Here is a 22,708-nt window from a genome sequence, read left to right as displayed (position 1 = left end):
ACACGGCGCGGAATATCGTGACGCGGTGTGTCTGCCATGACACGGTGCACTTGTTTTCCTGAAAACAATCCAGATTTATTTTATCTTTTTAATTAAGCATTAAGTAAGGGATAATCAGGTGCCGATTCAGTGCTCCGGATTTATTTTAGGTTTAGGGTTTGCATATTTATTAATCAGGCTCAATTAATAAATAATATGAAATGAATTAAAAGAGTTTGGGCTGAAATATGGGTTGGACTGTGTTTGAATATATGCTTGAACTGATTTGTAGATTGAATATGTTTGACAGAACATGGGTTTTAAGCACTCCCGAGATTAAATACTCGACCCGCCCAATAATGGCGATGAAAGATTGTTCATCATCGGGTTTGGTTTTGGGGAGACATTTTTAGGTGTTTACAGGTACACATCGTGCAACATGATCGTGATCTCCCCAAATGGCATATGAAATGTGTTCGTATCTGACTGCCATCTCTCAACAAAAGCAAATTTCAACGGCCAGTCGAGACGCTTAAACATAATCTCGTGTAGGTGAGATAGATCATTGTCATCAATCAATTCGAGGTGCTCCTGTGCAAGACGACCTCGCCAATTAACCAATTCTGAACACAACTATGTCCTACTCAAACAGCGCAAAACATTTCGCTCCTTCCCACCCATATATATGACGCCACGTGACCACCAAAACTAGGGATAACAGTCTCATCCTCAGGACCACCTAGCATCGGCTGCTGCACTAACCATGTCTCTGCTGAGCTGGTAGTAGGTTGACTCGCTTGACTACTAATAAATCTCCCATTTTGACCCCTATATACCGTATGATAATCCCGAGGGTCTGAGTATTCGTCCCGATCATCATGACTTGCCGGCTCTTCGTTCTCATCGTCAGATGTAGGCAGTCCACCCGACGAGTACATGGGGCGGCTCCCTTATGACTGATGCTCTCTCGACCAACTACTAGGAGACCTATATTGCTGCTCATGACGAAGCGGTGCCCCCGTAATTACTAAACGACATGACTCCCTCCTAACAGACGTATTCAAACGTCGTGATATTGCATGACGAGCACCCGATCCCTCAACCTACATTAAATAAATACAAAATCAAATATTAGTAATAACTACAAATATAACTATTTGATTAAAGTTGAACAACCGATATTAATATTAAAAAAACATTATTTCAGAACAACACCACCACCAACAACATTATTAATGTGCTAATGGATGCTGTTGCTAAGCTTGAGGATCCCCAAGGTGAGTTGTTACTACTTCGTGCGTGTACTGGGGTTTCAAAACTCTACTTTTCTATGCGCACTTGTCCTCCTCCTCTTTTTGAAGCGGCCCAGATTTCTTTTGATGTGGCCCTTCGAGGTTCTTTGGAGCGCATTGTAACTGCTTCGGGGCCAGGTTTTGGTGATTGGCAATGGCGACTTGTTACCTTACCTTTTTCTTATGGTGGATTGGGTGTCTATTCAGCGGGTGATGTTCGGCACTATGCTTTCCTTGTGTCGCGTTTGCAGTCTTCGGGCTTCGCTTCTTCGCAATTCTGGTATTGCTGGTCTAAGATCGGCCTTCGATGGTGCTCTTAGTCTTTTTAGTAGGACTGTGGAGACTGACCTTTTGCGTAACCCTAGTGAGATCGCTGCCCCCAAACTCATGAAGAAATTGGCAGATATATATTTCACAAAGGTCACTGCATCTGTAGAATTCACTTTCTCCTTATCTCCGCGTCAGGTTGCCTTATGGAAGTTCCAGCAGGGGGATCACACTTCTGGCTAGTTGTGAGCGGTCCCGATATCAGGTTTGGGTCAGACTATGAATGGTAAGACTTACCGTTGTGTTCTTTGCTACCAATTAGGTGTTCCATTGTTCTCCGTGTTCTGCTTGCTCGAGGATTTTTAATGGGGATATTTATGGGGATCATGCAGTGTCTTGTGCTGGGATGGTGGGTATTAAACATTAGCACAACATTGTTCGTGATACCCTAGTTGATATTTGTTTTCGCTCTGGGATTTCTGCAAGAAAGGAGGTTAACGTTGGGTTGACCGGAGGGAATGACGGGGCTCTTCGACCTGCAAATGTGTTGCTTTACTCCTGGGATAGAGGCCTTGATGTATGTGTTGACTTGACGGGGTCTTCTCCTTTGATACAATCAAGGTTATCTGACTTCGTTCCTGGTCGTGTTGTGTCGACTGCAGCTCAGTGGAAGCGAGACAAGTATGGGGCGCGTTGTAGGGCTATTGGTTATGGTTTTCTTCCTTTCTCCTTTTCTTCATTGGGGGAATTAGAGAAGGATGATGTTGCGTTGCTGAAGCGGGTTCAGGCATTCGCTAGAACGCAGGATATTGGTGCTCGTGCAGCTGCTCACATCTTCAACAGGGGTTTGCTATAACTAGAGGGATGGGGGCCCAGATTGTATTTCGGCTCCCCACTAATTTCTTGTAAATCATTTAACTTTGTAGGTTTTTGTAATTTTTAATAATAATAATAATAACAACAACAACAACAACAACAATAACAATAACAATAATAACAATAACAACAACAACAACAACAACAACAACAACAATAACAATAATAACAATAACAATAATAACAATAATAATAATAACAGTAACAGTAATAATAATAATAATAATAATAATAATAATAATAATAATAATAATAATAACAACAGTAGTAGTAGTAGTAATAATAATAATAATAATAATAATAATAATAATAATAATAATAATAATAATAATAATAATAATAATAATAAACCACATATTTCGTAACATACTAATAACAATAATACAAAACAACAACAACAACAACAACAACAACAACAACATCAACAACACCAACAGCAACAACAACAACAACACAACAACAACAACAACAACAACTACAACAACAACAACAACAACAACCACAACAACCACAACAACAACAACAACAACAACAACAACAATAATAATAATAACATTACTATTTTAGGCGGATCCACCTTGGTTCGTTCGGAATTTTTAGGCGGATCCCAACTTTAATTTTTTTTTTTTTTTTTTACGATTTTTAAGGGGAACATCGATCGTACCTGCTCGCCTCCAGTGCCGCCGCCTTGACCTCCGTAGGTCACCCGAATTCGCCGCGGGATTGCCATCGCCGAACTTCTGCCCGGATTTCTGCTCGCCTTCCTGGATTGGTGGCTGTCGGTGGTGGGTTAAGGGTGTTTCTGTTATTTTTTTTTTATATTTTTTTTTACTTTTGTAAATTTTAGAGAGATGAAATGAAAGTGAAGTTATTAGAGAGTTGTGATTTCACAAATCAGTGTCGTAAATGAGTGTCGTGGCTATTTATTTACGAGGGGTAAATACGGAAGTTCATATTAAAAATGCGAGCGGTGCCTAGTAAAATGGGAGCATTGTTTAACAACCCCCAAAAAAAACCCTCCCTCCCTTACCATCGGTTGACCTCTTCTTCCCCCCAACAACAACCCCCCGGCGGCACCAACCCAGTTATCTCGCCGGCCATTCCTACCTCTGTTGTCGTCGCCGTCACCCTCCTCTCCCTTGAACCACCATCACCAAAACTCCATTACCCTCCCCTCAAACCACCAACGAAATCTGAACGTTGGAGCAATGGTGATTGATGCATTGTCGGAATTAGGGTTTTAACTCGCCGGAGTATTGACGATCGTTTACCTTGATTTCATGGGGGAAAAATCATCATCGTCGCCAAAGAAATCATCATCATTGTGACGTTTCCGATTTGAGTTCCGGCAGCGAGTCGTGCAGCGGTGACTCTGTAACACCCCAATAATTCTCTCTTAAAAACCTGTAAATACCTTTATCAATTTGCAAGAGAATTACTGTGCTACCGCCACGTGTTCAAACGTTAAGGCTAGTTTAGAATTTAGCAGCGGAAAAACTAACTCAGTTATAAATAAGTTTCCAAAACCAATAATCAAAACCAAATTTAGTCTTTCAAGTTGGAACCATTAAGGCCCTTATTCAAACCCAATTAAAAGTAGTAAATAAATCAAACCAGAGTTTAATTAAATCCAAACTTATGAAATGTAATAAACTGTGGAAATATTTAACACTCCACTCAAAATCCCACCACCTTGATGCAAGTTCTGATTATATATAAACCTGTAATTAATCTGCTCCCCAATATTACAAGTGTAAAAATTGGATCATTATAGAGTCATTAGAAAGGCGAAGGCCATGACCAAGAAAAAGACATACAAAAGCACGCAATCAGCAACGCTGAGTACATACAACCTACGAAATATAATAAAGAATTCCTTGTTTACTACTAATAAGCAATCAACACACACAATATATTTACTTACTCAGGCACATGTCTCAACTGTTAACATTACTAAGACTTCACTAATTAATAATAAATAATTCATTTCATTCATTGATTGGATTATGCAATAGACCAGGTTGTCCCCCTATGCTCCATCTCGGAACATTAATAAAAGAAAACCCTATGCCTCCTTTGGAAACATTAATAAACATCCAATGGCAGACGGGCGCGACTCCGTGGCCATAGCTAGTATGAGATCTCATCTAACTCCTTATAATTTAAAGAAAACATTTGTAAACAAGAGACTCGTGGATCAGACGGCCTCTAGAAAGTACACGGCTAATACCCCGTGTACCCCAACCCCTGTTTGTCATTACTCTAGATGTGCACAAATCCAGAGTTTTATTGTTCATCCTTCTTGCACTTTACGTGATTTACCAGTTTAAACTTGGTGATGACTCAATGTAAAACAATACAACTAACCATACATCAATCATTCAAACAATCCAAGCTTCCAACACAATTCTTAATTTATTAGTGACAAATAATTATTTATTATTGAATCTTTTAACTAACTCGGTGTATAAACACCTTAAGTGCATAAGGCACCTCAAATCAGTAACCTCGTCTAATAAGACTTTAGTTCTCCATTCGTCTAAAGATGTTTATAGAGTATGAATGACTCTAATTTGAAATGTGATTTGGTTGGGAATAGTATGTTTATAGGTGGATGACTTCATTCGAGGTTCTTTAATGGCATTAGCTGACTATTACTAGTAAATTGCAATCTCAAGTGTCTGGTTATTACTGTATGCATTTTGTTTGATGGGTTTTCAGAGTGTAAAATTATGATTGCTAATATTGGGCTTACAAAGATTGTTCAAGATCATTGCATTGTAAGTTTTAATTCCAGAGTGATTAGGGTTATTAACTCTGTTTTTTTTTATGGTTTAGATTTCGTCCAGATGGAAGACCTCCGTAAACCACTCTTAGACCTTCCATCTGACGGCATGGATACAGTTTTTCCTCCTAACACTACTGCTACTTCCACTTCATCTCCTCCTCCTCCTCCTCCTCCTCCTCCAACTCCTAACACCCACGATCATAACACTACCACTACTACTACTTCCATTTCATCTCCTCCTCCTCCTCCACCTCCTAACACTCACAATCATAACACTACCATTACCACCACCACCACCACTACTACTACTACTTCCACTTCATCTCCTCCTCCTCTTCCTCCACCTCCTAACACCCACGATCAATACACTACCACTACTACTAATACTTCTATTACTACTACTTGTCCTCTTTCCACTTCTTCTACTATTACTCACATTCCTCCTCCTCCTCCTCCCCCTCATAACACTACCACTACTACTATTTCCACCTATGTTGCTAGTACTGCTAGTATAATATCTCCTCTTTTCACTTTTTCTACTGTTACTCATATTCCTCCTCCTTCCCCTTATAACCATTGGCGGAGCCACATTAGAACAAGGGGGGACAGTTGTCCCCCCATTTTCGAAAAAAAAGTTTTTTTTTTAAAAAAAAAAAAATCAAGAAAATACAGTAAAAGGCTATAAATATCATATACTTACAGTAAATATCACAATATTGAATATGGTTTGGTGGTTGAGTCCTTAGTAAGGCTGTGCCTTGGTCTTAGGTTCGATTCCCCACTCTACTATTTTTCAGCTTTTTTGTTTTTTTTTTCCCCTACTTGTTTTTTGATTACTCTAATTTTCAATAGTCTTTTTAATTTTATTTTTCATTTCCTATTTCTTGTTTTAGGATTTTTAATTTTATTATGTGCTTAAACTCTATTTTTTTACATTTCTAATAAATAGATTACTATTAATTAATTGTTTGTAACTGTGTTTTAACTTTTATTAATACATACGAAATACATATGTAATAATATGATTGATTTGAGAAAGTTGAGTTTATTTTTTCGAATGTAACTCAAACCCAGACCCTTCATATCTACCATCAATTTGTTCTAACGATAATTATTTGACTTTATGATAAGGTAATTAATTCGTATATATCAATTATGTGATTACATAACGGGATTTACAAACATAAATTTATTCATTTTTGTTGGATAATTTTCTTAATATACAATAAAACTTTTTTATTCCTCTTTTGCCATATAGAAATAATTGGCATATGTGATTTCAAATAAATATTAAACAATTTAGGTGATCAATTTTTTTCTTGAGATTTTTGCCGAAACTTTAACCTCCAAAATTTGTCCCCCCGAATTATAAATCCTGGCTCCGCCACTGCTTATAACACTACCACTACTACTATTTCCACCTATGCTGCTAGTACTACTAGTATAACTTCTCCTCTTTTCAGTTCTAGTACTGCTCCTGTTTTCAGTTCTACTACTCCTTTTTACAGTTCTGCTACTACTCCTTTTTACAGTTCTGCTACTACTCCTTTTTACAGCTCTACAACTCCTTTCAGTTCTACTACTCCTTTTTCCAGGTCTTCTCTTTATAACACTACCACTACTCATGCTAGAGCTACTACTCCTTTTTTCAGTTCTACTACTTTTTTCAGCTCTACTACTCTCGTGCAAACTCTTGTCTCTAGTTCTCCACATTACACAAATAATGAACCTGCGTGGGAATTCGAACTCACATCTTTTGTGCATTTGCACAATGCTCTACATGTTGAGCTAGTAAGCTAATATATACTACATATAAAACATCATAGCATTCAAGGAAATATCTTAGTTATCTACTAGCTAGTAACTACTAATACGGTAATACCGGTATAAGTTGCTCAATACAAATATTATAGCCATACTTTAGAATGTCATGAAAAAAAAAAAAAAAAAAAAATTGAAAAAATTGAACCAATCTACTACCTCCGTTAACAATTATTTGCAACGATTAGACATTTTTCCTCTCTGCTTTATGTCAAATCGTTGCAAATAACCGTTAACGGAGGTAGTAATAGACATAGACAGAACACAAACACAGAACTGACACAAGTTTGACATGTCACCGAAATGCAAGACAAAGACCAAAAAAATTTAACAGTGCTCAATTGCTCATCATGACTCATGAGTACTCTTGGAAGAGAAACATGTTGAAAGAGAAACTCAATTAGATGCAGAGATTAAAAGTTAGCAGATTTATATATGAATGAAGAGCATAATGGAATTCCTTCCTTACACTCAATGATACCACCATACCTTCAAGACCAAAAAATCCTCTGTTTGTATGAAAAAACACTAAATCTCACACAAGCATGAAATCACAAGCTAGGCTGATTATGCACCCCCATACTGCTAAATGCCAATTTTCCAATAAATGTCAACATGGTGTACCATAATCCTTCTCTCATAACAAAATGTTTTCAACAAAAAAATCGTAAAAGAAAACTGCCAAGATTATAAATCCAAAGAAAATCAAATTAGTTGCTCTTAATATAAACCACATAATCACATAATATCCTCAAGACAATTAAACCTCTTTTCCTCAATAGAACATGCAAGTCACGCCAGAAGCCACTACATTGTGTCATCTATAGTAGCACTTAATACTTGATGGTCGTCTTGTTTGATACACTTAACTCTGATTTGTGGGAAACATCTTTTAAACCCAAGTCTCAAGTGATTCCTTATTCACTGCCCTACTCCAATCTAGCTCTTTAATCTAGCTAAAATATACTTTACTTTAAACATTAGGGACTAGGCTAAAATAATTTGTTAAAATAAGGTTTTTTTTTTCCCCTAAATCATTTCTGCTACTTTTGCTTGTACTAGGAGGCAAACATCTTGTACTAGGGACTCTTAGTTACTAGGAGGCAAATCAGTATATTCAGCCAATATACATTGAAACATGGACACTCGTCTTAGGTGTTGTCGGGCACCTAGCTCTGTATAGAGGACATATTAGATAACACATACAGAAGATCCTAAAATTAAAATTGATAAATTTGCCAAATAAAATCGAAAATTAAAAATCTGAAATCTCGCAAAAAAAAAAAAAAAAAAAAAAAATATCCAAAAATCAATAATATGAAGTCGCAATAACAAAATTGATCTTAAAATTAATGAATTTACAATCATTTATGGGGAAGTTGAACAATAACTTCCCTAATAATTTCTTGATGGAAATCATAACTTCTGCCAGAGTTGAGGAGAGAGAGAGGAAGCTTAAAAGGGAAGTTGATGAATTGAATTTCTTAAATTTTCCCTTTGAGCAAAGTTAATATAGGGCTGAGATTTATCCTTGGTACTACGAATTATAGTTTTGTTAATAAGCCTATTAGTTCAAAAGGTCAAACACTCTATGATTTCATAGAGGATGTAGGTTCGAATCCGGCTATTGGTTGTATTTTGTATGTTTTAAAATTTACAAATATTAATTCTAACTAAGGACAAAAGTGACCCTGGTCAAGGGAAAAAAAATGACCATAATTGAGGCAAAAGTGACCAAAACTAAGGAAAAAATGACCCTAACTAAAGGCAAAAGTGACCTTACCGGAGAGGGAAAGTGACCCTAACTGAGGGGAAAACTGACCTCCACCAAGACAAAAGTGACCTTGATGATTTACGTACTATAAGGGAAAAGTGACTCTAACCAAGGACAAAAGTTATCGTAATTAAGGATGAAAGTGACCTAAGGCAAAAGTAATCCTACCCAAAAGCACTTAAGGCCTTGTTTAGTTCACCTTATTTTTACTTATTTCAGAAAAAATAAGTTCAGATCAGATCAAATCAAAAAAAATAAATTCAGATCAGATTAGATCAGAAAAAAAAAGTTCAGATCAGATCAGACCAGAAAAAATAAGTTCATATCAGATCAAAAAAGTTCAGATTAAATACAAATTATTATTATTATTATTATTATTATTATTATTATTATTATTATTATTATTATTATTATTATTATTATTATTATTATTATTAAATAGCACAAACAATAAACGATAATAATTAAAATTTCATTATAAGCTCCAAATCATAAACGTTTACAAATATAATTTTCATTACAAGAAGTTCCAAATTTCCATCGCTATATTAAGTTGTACTTCATTCATTACAGCTTTACGATTCTCGTTAAACAAATCATAATCTGCTCTTGGTTCGATTTCTATACCACTATCAATGGGTATATCCAACTCATGTAATCGAATAAAATTGTGAAGTGTGAATGTAGCAACCATAATTGCCAATTGATGTTTAGTGTCCATATTTGGCATTATGGTCAATATTTTCCATCGAGATTTTAATTGTCCAAAACATCTCTCGATCGTTGTTCGAAGTGAAGAGTGAAGATAATTAAAAAGTTCAAGTATGCCTTGAGGTGGAAAACATAATACTTTGCTTTTTCCTATAAACACCCTCTTCGGATCAAACCAATAATACTTGATCAAGTGGTTTTAACAAAAATATTTGAATATCTTCTTACAAAATATTACTTTTTTTCCTAAAATAAAAAAAATAAAAAAAATAAAAAATAAAAAGCAATAATAAACGAGCCTAACGTTTCCTATACAAAAAAATTAATATCTTCGTACGACATATTATGTATATTTTCATTTTTTAATTTCATATTTTTGGTAACAAGCCTAACGTTTCCCATAAGTAAAATTTTTTAAATTTCATATTTTCTTTCCTCCTATTCTGTCAAATACTTTTGCTTTATACAATTTTTTATTCTTCCACTTACCTCACAAGCTCGATATATTATTACGTTTACCAATTTTTCCTAAAACTCCCCACATGTAGAAATGGAGAAGGTATTTAAAATCGAAGGGAGTATACGTATAAGGTTTTCAATAATAATAGCTACGCATTACTTTAATTAAAATTAGTACAAAATGACATAGAAAATGTTGCTAGTTCAAACAAACGATAAAATCAAATCCGATACATCATAAATCCCTATTATTATTTAAGAATTAAGGTATTTGAAAACAAGTCAAATCTCATTTTTCTATATAGAAAAAAGCTATGATAAATTTAATCTGTAATTTAGTTTTTTTAGGATCCCCATTTTAATACTTTCTTATAAAAAAAATTCATTTCTGAAGTGGGATATTGTAAATAATAAAATTATCAAATATTCCAATTCTATTACCTTATACTATCTAGTAATTTTAAGACTTATAGGTTTATTTAAAAAATTTGTAGGTCTATACTACTACTACTACTACTACTACTACTACTACTACTACTACTACTACTAATAATAATAATAATAATAATAATAATAATTAAACATTAATATTGATTAACATTAAAAGTAGAATATTGAAATAATTAAAATAAATACAAATCAGATCAGATCAAAAAATACAAGTTCAGATCAGAAAAAATAAGTTTAGATCAGATCAGATCAGAAAATATAAGTTCAGATCTGATCAGATCAGAAAATATAAGTTCAGATCAGATCAGCTTAAATCAGGTGAACTAAACAAGGCCTAAGTGATCCTAACCAAGAATGATACACTTGATACAAGTTATTCAAATGGCCAATATTACACCAACAATAGGACCACACACCAATATGCAAGTGTTATTTAAGCTATGTGGGGCTTGAACCCACACCCTATACACTAGAGTACATTGCTCTACCATTTGAGCAAATAGCCTTGAAATTAGACACTTCATTATATCATAACCATGGCAACACAATCACCATTTAAGATAATATAAGTAGTGGTAGTAAGCTCATTGAAAGAGGGAGAAAGAGATTTCATCATTAACTTTGGCATTATCAGAATAGCTTTTGTCATCCAAATCATCGTCTGAAAATGATTTAAGCACTTTACATAGTTGATGTTAACATCTCATCTATATCTATATACTAAAGTAATCCTCGTAGTTATCCTTAAGTACTCATGTCTTCACCTCATAAAAAAATTTCCACCAATTTATTTTATTTTTTATTTTTTATTTTTTTTTTAATGAAGTTTGTTACTATATCTCATGGAGAAGTTTTGACCTTATATCTAGGGAATGATGCCCAACAATAATAATTTAAATAAAAATTAAAAATATAGTCGTAAAGAATAAGAAATGTTACATGATATAGTAAAAATACTACATGGGATATTATCAAAAGGTATTATTATTATTATTTTAATTTTTTTGTTATCAACAAGAATAACATGAATAGTGAGTACTATTTGATTAATTAAGAAAAAGAATATGCTTTCATATTGCGAATACTAAAAATTCATTACTCCTTCTATCTCACATTAATTGTACTATAAAATTAGACATTAAGATTAATCTTAGGAAAAATTGACAGAAATAATCCCAACTTTGCTCGATTCACTCAAAATAATCACTACTTTTGATTAATTTTTAATAATCCGAACTTTAATATGAATTTGCTTCTAATGGTCCCAACCGGTCATAAAACTTGTTATAAAAAGTCAACTGACACGTGTCAAGATATGATTGGTCAAAAAAATAAAAATAAATAAATTAATTAAAAATTAAAAAAAAATTAACTAGAGTAAAAAAGTAAAAAAAATAATTAAAAAAACTTTAAGAGAATTTTTACAAAATAAAAAATAAAACCTCCACCGTACCAGCCTAGCCAAGCCACAGCTGCCACTAGTAGTGGATAAATCAGTCGTTGGACAATCACCCTAAGCCAAACAATATTTCTACCTAAACCAACCTAAGACAAGTTTAGGGTAAGTAGAGGATCGTATCCGCAGGGAATGGGTAAAGATTACCAAGAGTATGAAACGATTATAAGCTAGTCCGGTTACAAATTAGGATTTTGATTAGTTAACTTCTGTAGAGACGAACGTTAGGGGAAACGGGATTCAACACTAACCAAACCAAATAATCAATGGGTGATAGAATAGGAACTTAACATTGTCTTCTTTCAAAGTCACAACATAAGCATTTCCTAGATCAAACACTAACATGATAAAGAGTAAGTCTCAATGATAGGAAGTGGGTTTCCCGCTCAAGTTTGTCTCTCGATCGTTCCGGGCTAGCATGAAGATAGTCATGATAAAGAGTAAGTCTCAATGATAGGAAGTGGGTTTCTAGCTCGAGTTTGTCTCTCGAGTTTGTTTCTCACCTAATTACCACACTAAAGAATCCTAGTCATTAAAACCAAACATCCATAGTCATGAAAATAGCATAATCCATTTGCAAGGAAATAAACACATGAGCATGAAGTGGCCACCAAAATACACATGCAATAATCAATTCAAGCACAAAGAGACATCAACCCAAAGTAAAACATGAAGAGATCCAAGTCAATCAACCATGGCTTGGTTAGGTTTTCACCCAACCCCTAACTAAGGAACTACTCACTAAATATGGTGGAAAACAATCTAACGATTAAATCTAGGGTTATCATGAATTCAATTAAACTAGGAGAGGGATAAAACAAGGATAGATTGAACATGCAAGAATAATTAACAAAGATCAAACAAGAACTAGAATCAAACAATGATAGAATTCAGAAAATTAATAAACAAAGGAAAGAGAAAGAGGTTACTAATTAATGCTTCAAGATTGAGAACAATTGTTGAAATTGATAGAGCAAACTTCAATTAATTCTTACAAATGATTGAGTTTTTGGAAATCTAAACTAAGGGAGAGAAAAACTATACACTAACTATAAGAGTGAATCTAAGGGAGTTAGGAGACAAGAAGGTTCGTATAAATGAAGCCAAGGGTGGTATTTATGCCCCAAAAATTACATAGGAAAATCCGTCAAGAAAATCGAATTTACAGTGAGGAGCGCCCGCTCCTATGCTTGGAGCGCCCGCTCCTGGTCTTCCTGCGCGCCCGCTCCTCACTGCATTAGGGAAGGCAAATTGTTGGAGCTTGATTAGGAGCGCCCGCTCCTTGAAGGTTGCGCCCCGCTCCTTCTAATGCAGATGGAAGTCAGTTTGTGGCAGCTCGGGGAGGAGCGCCCGCTCCTCCTGTGGTGCACGCCCATTCCTCCCTGAGTTCCTTGAATGGCAGGAACTCAGCAAGATGGAGGAGCGCCCTCTCCTCAGTGGTTACATGCCCGCTCTTCTTATGCTTTGCTTCAATAAAGTTCTTCAATGCCTTAGTAAGTTTGTCAAGTCTTCTCTTACACCTACAAGCATGAACACACACAGAGAGGTACAGGAACAACAAAGACTACGATTATATACCAAAGGGATTGAAGTGGGAGAAAGAGTACAAGATTGTTTTAAAAATGTCGTGATAAGTGGACAAATAAAACACTTATCAAATTCCCCCAAGCTAGCCAATTGTTTGTCCCCAAGCAATTCACTTGGCGCAAAAGAAATTGATAGATTAGTCCGTTCAAAGAAAAGCACATGTAAAGATAAAAGAATCCTTAAGCAATAAAACTCGAGCATGAGGTATATGCCTAAGATCAACCACGCCACCACGGTCATGACTAGCCAAAGCCTAGCTAACCTTTCCTAATGTACTCAACTTTGGTCCATTCAACCAATCTTACCACGTCCCCAACACAAAGTTCAAATTCCCCCTAATGGTAGTGTCTCATGACTCCTTGAAGGAGCAGGAAGAAAAATAGACAAAAGAAGGTTTTAGAACACTCGACATCTCAATGATAAGTACCTTTTCCATATGCGTGTGAACCAACTCCCTCCACCGGCAATGGCTTCAACTACTCTTACTAACATTACACAACTTGAGGATTACGACACAAAGTTAAGGCATAGGGTAAACTAGAAGTATTTGCATTTAAAGTCAAGCCAAGATGTACAACGTTAAGAGCAAACCTAAGGAGGCTTTTAACTTTGACCCAAATCACAAACCATGAATAAACTCGAAACAAAAACGCACCCCCAAGCTTGTTTAATTGCTAGGGTGGTGGCTATTCATCACTTCTTTTTTTTTTCAAACTTGAAAATTTACATTACAAACTACTAATTACAATAAACTAACGCATGAACTAAGGAAACAAGGACGATATGCCTTAACTTTTTGTGAATAAACAATACATAACAACCTTCAACAACACTAAGTGTAGTTTAGGCCGCGATCTTGGGAGTTGGGACTCTAGTTCTCGATATAGGTACTAAATCAAAGAGGATCCTTGCCACTCATTCAAAATGTAGGAGGCTTGAAAAATATTAAAACCTCACTTTTTGGGAACAATATAGGATCAATTACTACCTTTCAGGGTTCAAATCCTTTCGATATAGGCGACACCTTCTTACCACAATCCTAGTCTTTAGGTATCGTAAATTCGGTAAGGTTATTCTCACACTAGCCTAAACTAGCCGGTTCTATGTTCAACCAAGGGCATCTAAACCATGCTCGAAATTTTATTACCAAAAGAAAGCAAATATCCACCACAAGAAATCCAATATCATCATTCAGGACCAATCTAAAGCAAAAAGATAATTCATTTTTCATTTTTTTTAAGGGGTGGGGTGGGGGGGGAGTAAACTAATGAAATAATTTGGATATTAGGGATAAGATGGGGGAAGAAAGAAGAAATTTGGATATTAGGGATAAGCGAAGGGGATATAGAAAAAAAGATTTGGATATTAGGGTTTTGGATTATTAGGGAAAAGAATCACCAACTCATTAATCATCACAACCATCATCATCATAGATATCATCATCAAAGAGAGACCAAAGGCAAACCAACCATGCCATGCATTCAGCCATCAAGATAACCAACCTCAAAGTAGACCAAAGCTAACATAGAATAGGGACTCTCTAATGCACACATATAAAAGAGAAGGTAAACACATCAACATGCAATCATTCTAGCCTAGACATGTCATATAATCATGAAAGAACAACGACCAGCCTAAAGTAGGCAAGCAATCTAGAACATATTACAATATGAAACCAACCACAAGTGTCAAAGGCTAAACTAAGCCTCACATGCCAAACAATCCACATCTAAACTCAAACTTCTCAATATATGCACAAAAATAGCGTCACAAATAAGCACACATACTATCAAAACCAAAAACCACCCCTATGCACAAATACCTAAGACCTCAAGACCCCCCCCCAAGCTAGACATTTGTTTACCGTTCCCATACTAAATTGTACACAATGGGAAACATCTCCCCCCCAAGTAAGAACTCGACACCGGCCTCGGTGTTACAAATGACGGGAAGGAAGAAAGGGAACGACAACTACAAATGTCTACATATCACCCTCATCATCCTCTCTTGGCGGCAATGGCAAATAGTTGTAGTTTGGATCTACATCGCCGGTATAAGAGGGATGATCAACATATGGAGGAAGATCATAGTTGGGGCGGTCCCAGTTAGGGGTGTTCAAAAATACCCGACCTGATTGACCTGATGACCCGATTGATTTAACCGGGTATTTTTTTTTATTTATTTGAAATTAGCAGGTCGGGTACCCGACTCAAGAAAATCAGCATGTTTTTGGGTCGGGTCATTGGCCGACCTGTGAGGGTGGCGGGTACCCGCTGACCCGATAAATCAGTTTTTAAGGGTTAAGGTTTTTATTTCCAACCACCCACCATATTCTCTCTCCTCTATGGTAGCCGACATTCATCCTCAATTCCTTATCTCTTTCTCTCTCCTTTTTTTTCAATTTTTATCTTTTAATTGTCTTTGTTCTTCAGAATTTCAATTCTCCTTGTTCTTCTGAATTTCAATTCACCCATCTACGAGACCACCACTCCACTCTCTTCTCACAGCTTGATCTATAATTTTCTCTACATCTTCACTCCAATGCATGCAAGTAACAAGCAATGACAACATCGCAACAATCGACACCTCACCATTCATCAATTGCAATTTCTTCTCACAGGTCGAAGTGTGTTCGTTTGAGTTGGAGGTTGATTTTGTGGTGGCTTGATGAGGGATGAAAGAAGCTATTTGTGCGAGTGGAGGTGTTTGATTTCATGTCATAATTGATTTTTGGTTTTATAGTTCAATTTGTATAATGAATAATTGAGGTCTTTTTGTGACCTTGATATGGGATTTGAATGTTACACGGTACGAGTAATGATTATACGAAACTTTAACTTAGAAATTTGGATTGTATTATATTAATTGGAGTTGGAGTTACTGAATTGCTTTTTAATTTTCTATGCCTAATTACTCCAAAAATAAAATTTTAACCGGGTATTTGCTAACTCGACCCGGTAAATTCGGGTACTCGATTTTCCAGCGTTGGGACATGGGCCGAGCTTTATATTACCGGAAGATCCGGGTACCCGAAAAAGCGAGTACCCGGATCTGAACACCCCTAATCCCGGTAGTGACCGAAATCCGGTGCACTACTCACGCCCCAACCACCATCATACCCGGGTGGGAACCCAAAGTATCCCCTTAAGGGGTGGTTATCGATCTCCTCGGGAGTCATATTACCACAAGTCTCGGGGACGTGATTATAAGAAGGGTCCCCCTAGAGTCACAACCCCCAGGTTGTGTATAATCATAGGGAGGATAGAATCGTAGCTCCGAAATGGAGCTACGAGGGCCTTGCCAATAGGAGTAGGTGGGTTGGTTGTTGTTCCACCCCGGACCGGCCCTTCTTGAACGGGGCGGTTTGGATAGTTGACATAGGGAAGAAAGTCTCCCCTCTCAACTTGGTTTTGATAAGACATCTCTTGAACGTAGCTTTGGTATTCGTTTTCTTGTAAAATTCGTTAGTTGGTTAAGTTAAGTTGTTGAAAGCCGATTCTAAGTCGAAGGAAGAAGAAGAGGAGGAGGGGCCACCCATAAATCTAGGAATGGTAGAAATGCTATGGCGGCGTGGTTGGGATGGTTGGTCAAGGTCGGGAACACCTGCGGGGAGTGGCTCAATTGGAACTTGCCAAGTGTTCCCCACGGTGTTCATCACCGCCGCATTGGGAAGCATGCAACGGTGTTTACTCTTGACCAACCAAGAGTATTGGGTCACATGACATTTGATTTCAACAAGCATATGCATTGAAGAAAGTCCTTGAATGTCAAGGACATTGGAACCGTTTACTGGGGTCAATTGTTCAAGGTAGTCGGTAAACCCCAATGCCTTGGCAATAATCGTGATCATACCCCCACACTTTATCTCCCCCCTCAAATCCGTACTCCTCTTTATTTCCAAACACCTCTGTATAAACAAATATCCCATATTAACATTACCCTTGAGATCCCCCTAAAATCGAGAAGCTACGAAGAGGCATTTTATCTCCTCTTTAGTTAGCATCCCAAGGTCTTGCTTCGAAAAGCAAGCGTACCCCATAATTCTCATGAATATACGGAGTACGGGGTGGATGATGTGGCTAGAATGACTAGACCAGGTGATAAAGTTGGGGTACCCCTCTATAGTGTTCCACCAAACTTGTTCCTCGTAACTAGAGAGGTAGAAACTATCAGGATCGTAGATTTGGTTGAAGGTCGGCCATTCAAAGATTAATCTCACACTCAAGAGACTCTCCTTCACCATTAATCAGGCGCATGGAAATGGATGAAAGGAATTCTAGAGTGATCGACTCGTAGGTTAATTCCCTTTTTTTAAGGAAATTTAACCATCCGAAATTGTCGGCCACACGTCGAATTCCTTCATCGACCCCTAATAGCTGGCATGTCTTTTGGTCGTAGAATCTTGTTGGAAAGATTTTTCGTTTTGAAAATTTGGTATGGTATTTTTTTTTTAATTTTTCTTGGATTCTAATAGTTGGTGAAGCGGTGTTTTGGTTTTGTGTTTGGCCCTCATTGGATTAGTTTTCATTTATTCGGATTCCGGCATCTTGAGTCTTTCTTTTCTTTCCTCCACCTCTTCTAAGTAGTCTCAAAACCATTTTGACTAGAGAAAGGAAAAGGGGTTTCACTCAATTACACCACACCACACCCACAATTACCAAAATCACTACACAACAACCTCCTTAACTTTAAACCCCCAAATTAATCCAAGTACCTGTTTCAATCAATCAAGATATATAACAACACAACCAGCAAAGATTTCCAACACACAATTACACACAATTAAAATTCACAAATTCATCAAGCTTATGAAATTTTCAATCATACATTAACTACTCCAAATATCATTCACAATTTTTCACCAAAAATTCTGAATAAGCAATAATATTTGTTTAATTTCAACTAATCATGCAATTAACTATACAATTCATATGAAATAAACAAAGTTAAGAAAATTGAAGAAAAACCCTAAGGTTCAAGAGGGGAAGTGAAATAGAGATGAAGATTATACCAACTAGAGTATGAAAATACTCTAAATTCCTCCATGACTTCTCAAATTGCCCCTCCTTCCTCAAGATTTCACCAATTTATAACTGTTCTTGCTATGGAGAGTTAGTGGGTCTTCAGATTCTTGTTCAAAATTGTGAAAATTTGTGATTTTTAGAGAGAGAATTGGATGGAGATTCCGGATTTGTGAATTTTGAGTGAAAAATATGAAGGATTGATGATGTTTTTGAAGTGAGAAGGTAGAGGGAATAAGGGTTTTAGTGTGAGAAAGATATGGGAAAAGAGGAAAGAGAAGATGAATATGGGTAAAATGAGAGGTGGAGGATGAAAGAGGGTGAAAAGAGATTAAAAGGGAATCTCGAAAATCTACCCGGATTGGGTTGGAGCGGGCGTGCAGGCAGGCGGAGTGGAGTGCCCGCTCCAATCGTTTAAAATTCTCACTGAATCCTCTTCGAAGACTGGAGCGAGTGTGCAGTGGTATCCAAGCTCCCACTCCAAATCTGAACTCCAAAACTGATTCTGTTTTCAAACCCAGGAGCGGGCGTGCTGTGTAACTGGAGCGCCCGCTCCTAACCAACTTTTGAGCTTCTGATTATTTCAAAATCCCCTTCTTTTGTTTCCGAGAGTTGATGAGAGGATAGGAGCGGGCGTGCACTCCACCAGGAGCGCCCGCTCCACATGCAACTACAGTTACTGCCTTGTTTGAAGGAGTCTGAAGCGGGCATGTAGTGCCTCAGGAGCGACCGCTCCAAATTAGAATTTAACTATGGCTTATTGACAGAGCGGGCATGCAGGCTTAGAGGAGCGCCCGCTCCTATTCATGCATTTGCTACTGATTCTAAACCCAGAAAGGAGCGGGCGTCTAGCTTACTTGGAGCGCCTACTTCAAAACTTGGCTGGAGAATTTGTCTTGTTTCTTTTCTTCTAGGAGCGCGCATCCAGATTGTTTGAAGCAACCACTCCTAGCCTTGTTAAAGATCCCGTTACCTTTGGCAGTATGGAGCAGGCATGCACTCTACCCGGAGCGTCCGCTCCAAATTATAATGGTGAATCTGCTTAGCTGCTTGAACAATCAAGAGCAGGCACGCACTCAACTTGGAGCGCCCGCTCCTGCTCTTTGCTGTTGATTCTATTTTAAGCTAGCTCAATCAAGAACGGGCGTGCGACTCTTGAGGATTGCCCGCTCCTAATCTGGCTTGTGATTCTGCTGCATGTTCAGTATTGGAGCGCGAATGCACCTCTATTGGAGTGCCCGCTCCTTACTACTATTTCGAATCTGCCCTCCTTTCTCTTCACATGAGCTAATCAACCTACAACAAAAGAAAAATGCAAATAAACACCCAAAATTGTTAAGTGTTAGTTCAAATTCTCTCATCATTTTTTTTTCTAAGGTAAAAACAAAAATACACGGATTGCCTCCCGGGAACGCTTCTTTAAAGTTATGATACGTGTCGTTTACCGTATAAAATTAAATATTTATTTACCTAACTTATCCTCCAAAAATATTAACAACTAGTAAAAGGGTAAGCAAGGGTCGATCCCACGAGGAGATTTTTAACTCTTAAATCAATGTTTAACTAAATTACAATATATTACGGAAATTTACATAGTATACATTTATTCACATATGTACGTAAAATGGGGGGTTTGTTTAAGATAGTACTAAACTAATAAAACAAATACGGACTAAACTAAACTAAACTATTATTGACGACACAACTAACCACTCCATTATATAACTCTTACTTGATTTAGTTATTATTAATGACATACAATTCACCTTGAGTACCACCAATTATAATTACTGACTAAGTGTAGAGCCTAAGATAACAAAGACTCTCTATCATCCCTTAATTTTAGTCAATTACGAACTAAGCCAAATTGACTCTAAACCAATCTAACTTATACAAGTATGATCGCAACTCACATAATTTAGAAGTGGAAGCATTATAAACTAGGAGACATCATTAGTCCTAAATAATCTAATCACATAAATGTTTAGAATAAGTAGATTGAAAATACTCCTAACTTATACGATAACCATAATCGCAGATTTAACATAAGAAGGGGCTACTTCATTATACGATGTAAACTAAGCTAAACCATATAACTAGCAAACATTCACAATCACACACAACGATAGATAACAATCAACCATGTAATTGTAAAATTTATCGCTAATAACAAGCATTTTCAATAAATAATTAAATCGGTAAAATCACTCAGAGTATATTTAACAATACTAACCAAAGTAATATGCTAATAATCAAATCAAAATAAGTCAAAAAGTGTAGTAAAGGAATTAACAAGGTATGTAATTTAAACAATTGAGTAAGAAGAAGAACTTATAAAGTTGTACTCAAGAACACCCGTATGATACTTGGCTTTGACCCCGCGATCCACCGTCGTTCTTGCTCGACCTTGAAATTGAGACTAAGCTTCCTTCAATGGTTGTCTTCTCTTCCAATTGCTCCAATTCAGGGACCCGATCGAAACCTTCACTCTTAATTTCTCAGATTTTTAGTTGTAGTTGTGCGTGTTTTTGAGATGATTGTTTTGGGGTTTTTTATAGCCAAAAACAACGGCCTCCATTGATTTTCTGGGTTGGAAGGATAAAATTTAATATAGAAATTCATCTTCTATTTGCTTGAACTTCGGATGATATTGTTGAAGATGAGCCTTGACGAGATTTTGGGATATCTTTGGTTTTCACGTAACTCCTTTCTTTTCTTTATCTGTTGTAGTTGCTGCTTTCTTATCTTTTCTTTTGTTTTCTTTTTTTTTTCCTACCAAAAACACACAACAAAATCTTAAGTATCAATTATTAAAATAAATATAGCTATAAAATAAAATATTGATTAAAATAAAATCTAAAATAACTACGGTTAATAAATTCATGAAATAACCAATATAAAGCGGCCATTTGACTAATATTAGGGACTAAAAATATAGTATATTATACACTTATCAAGTTACTAGCTTGACGTTCTTCCGATCACATTAATTGGAGTCATTGAATTCTTTCACCTTGATGGAGTGAACCACACCTCTTTTGTCACCCTCATAGTACACCTTGAGGCGTTGACCGTTCAACTTGAACGTTTCAGTGCTTTCACTCCAAACCTCGATTGAGCCATAAGGAAATACTTTCATTACTTGAAAAGGGCCACTCCATCTTGACTTAAGCTTTCCGGGAAAAATCTTTAGTCTTGAGTTGTAGAGAAAAACCTTATCACCTTCCTTGAAGTCCCTCTTGATGATATGCTTATCATGAAATTCCTTTGATCTTGCCTTGTAAGAGCTTTCACTATTGTATGCATTCATTCTCCCCAACTCAGCTCATGCAAGTCTAGCATTCTCTTTTCTCTGGCACTCTTGAGATCAAAATTCAAGGCCTTAATTGCCCATTGAGCCCTGTACTCCAACTCTACGGGTAATGACAAGACTTTCTATAAACCAACTTGTAAGGAGTGGTTCCAATGGGAGTCTTAAAAGCCGTACGGTATGCCCACAAGGCGTTATCTAGCTTTGCCGACAAATCCTTCTTGTTTCTAGCCACGGTTTTCTCAAGAATGAGCTTGATTTCTCTATTAGATACCTCTGTTTGGCCGCTTGTTTGAGGATGGTAGGATAAACCAACCTTATGGTGAACTCCATACTTAGCCAATAAAGCCTTGAATGTTCAATGAGCAAAATGAGACCCTCCATCACTTATCACAGTCCGTGGAACGTCGAATCTTGGGAATATGATCTTTTTAAACATCTTCATCACCACCATTGAGTCATTTTTTGGTGATGCAAGAGCTTCTGCCATTTCGACACATTATCCACCGCTACAAGGATATAGAGTTTACCATAGGATGAGGGAAAATGACCCATGAAGTCGATCCCCCAAACATCAATCACCTCCAATTCCAAGATCGGATTTTAAGGAATCCCATTCCTCCTTGAATTGTTCCCAGTTCTTTGGCACTTGTCACAAGTTTTCACAAAGACCCATTCATCTTTGAAGAGATTAAGCCAAAATAGCAAACAATGTAACACTTTTGCCGCCGTTTTGTTTGATCCTATATGGCCACCACATTGTGATGAGTGGCACATATGAAGCACACCTTGAATTTCATCGTCGGGAACACATCTTCTCAAAAGATCATCCACCCCTATCTTGTACAAAATGGGATAATTCCATATGTACTTCGATTCATGCTTTAGTTTCCTTCGTTGTTGAGGGGTGAACTCCG

General features: G+C 36.7%; 1 long non-coding RNA gene across 1 annotated transcript; it reads right to left on the bottom strand.

Annotated features, from left to right (window-relative positions):
- Nucleotides 1–12,819: 12,819 nt before the first annotated feature.
- LOC110709457 lies at nt 12,820–21,292 on the bottom strand. Its single transcript, XR_002508946.1, has 2 exons — nt 20,837–21,292; nt 12,820–19,777 (listed from the first exon to the last, which is right to left on the bottom strand). It is a non-coding gene; the product is annotated as an uncharacterized LOC110709457 (long non-coding RNA).
- Nucleotides 21,293–22,708: the final 1,416 nt, after the last annotated feature.

This window comes from Chenopodium quinoa, unplaced genomic scaffold, assembly GCF_001683475.1.
Source record: "Chenopodium quinoa cultivar QQ74 unplaced genomic scaffold, ASM168347v1, whole genome shotgun sequence".
NCBI classification, from domain to species: Eukaryota; Viridiplantae; Streptophyta; class Magnoliopsida; order Caryophyllales; family Amaranthaceae; genus Chenopodium; species Chenopodium quinoa.
This window is presented reverse-complemented; position numbering and strand designations above follow the sequence as displayed.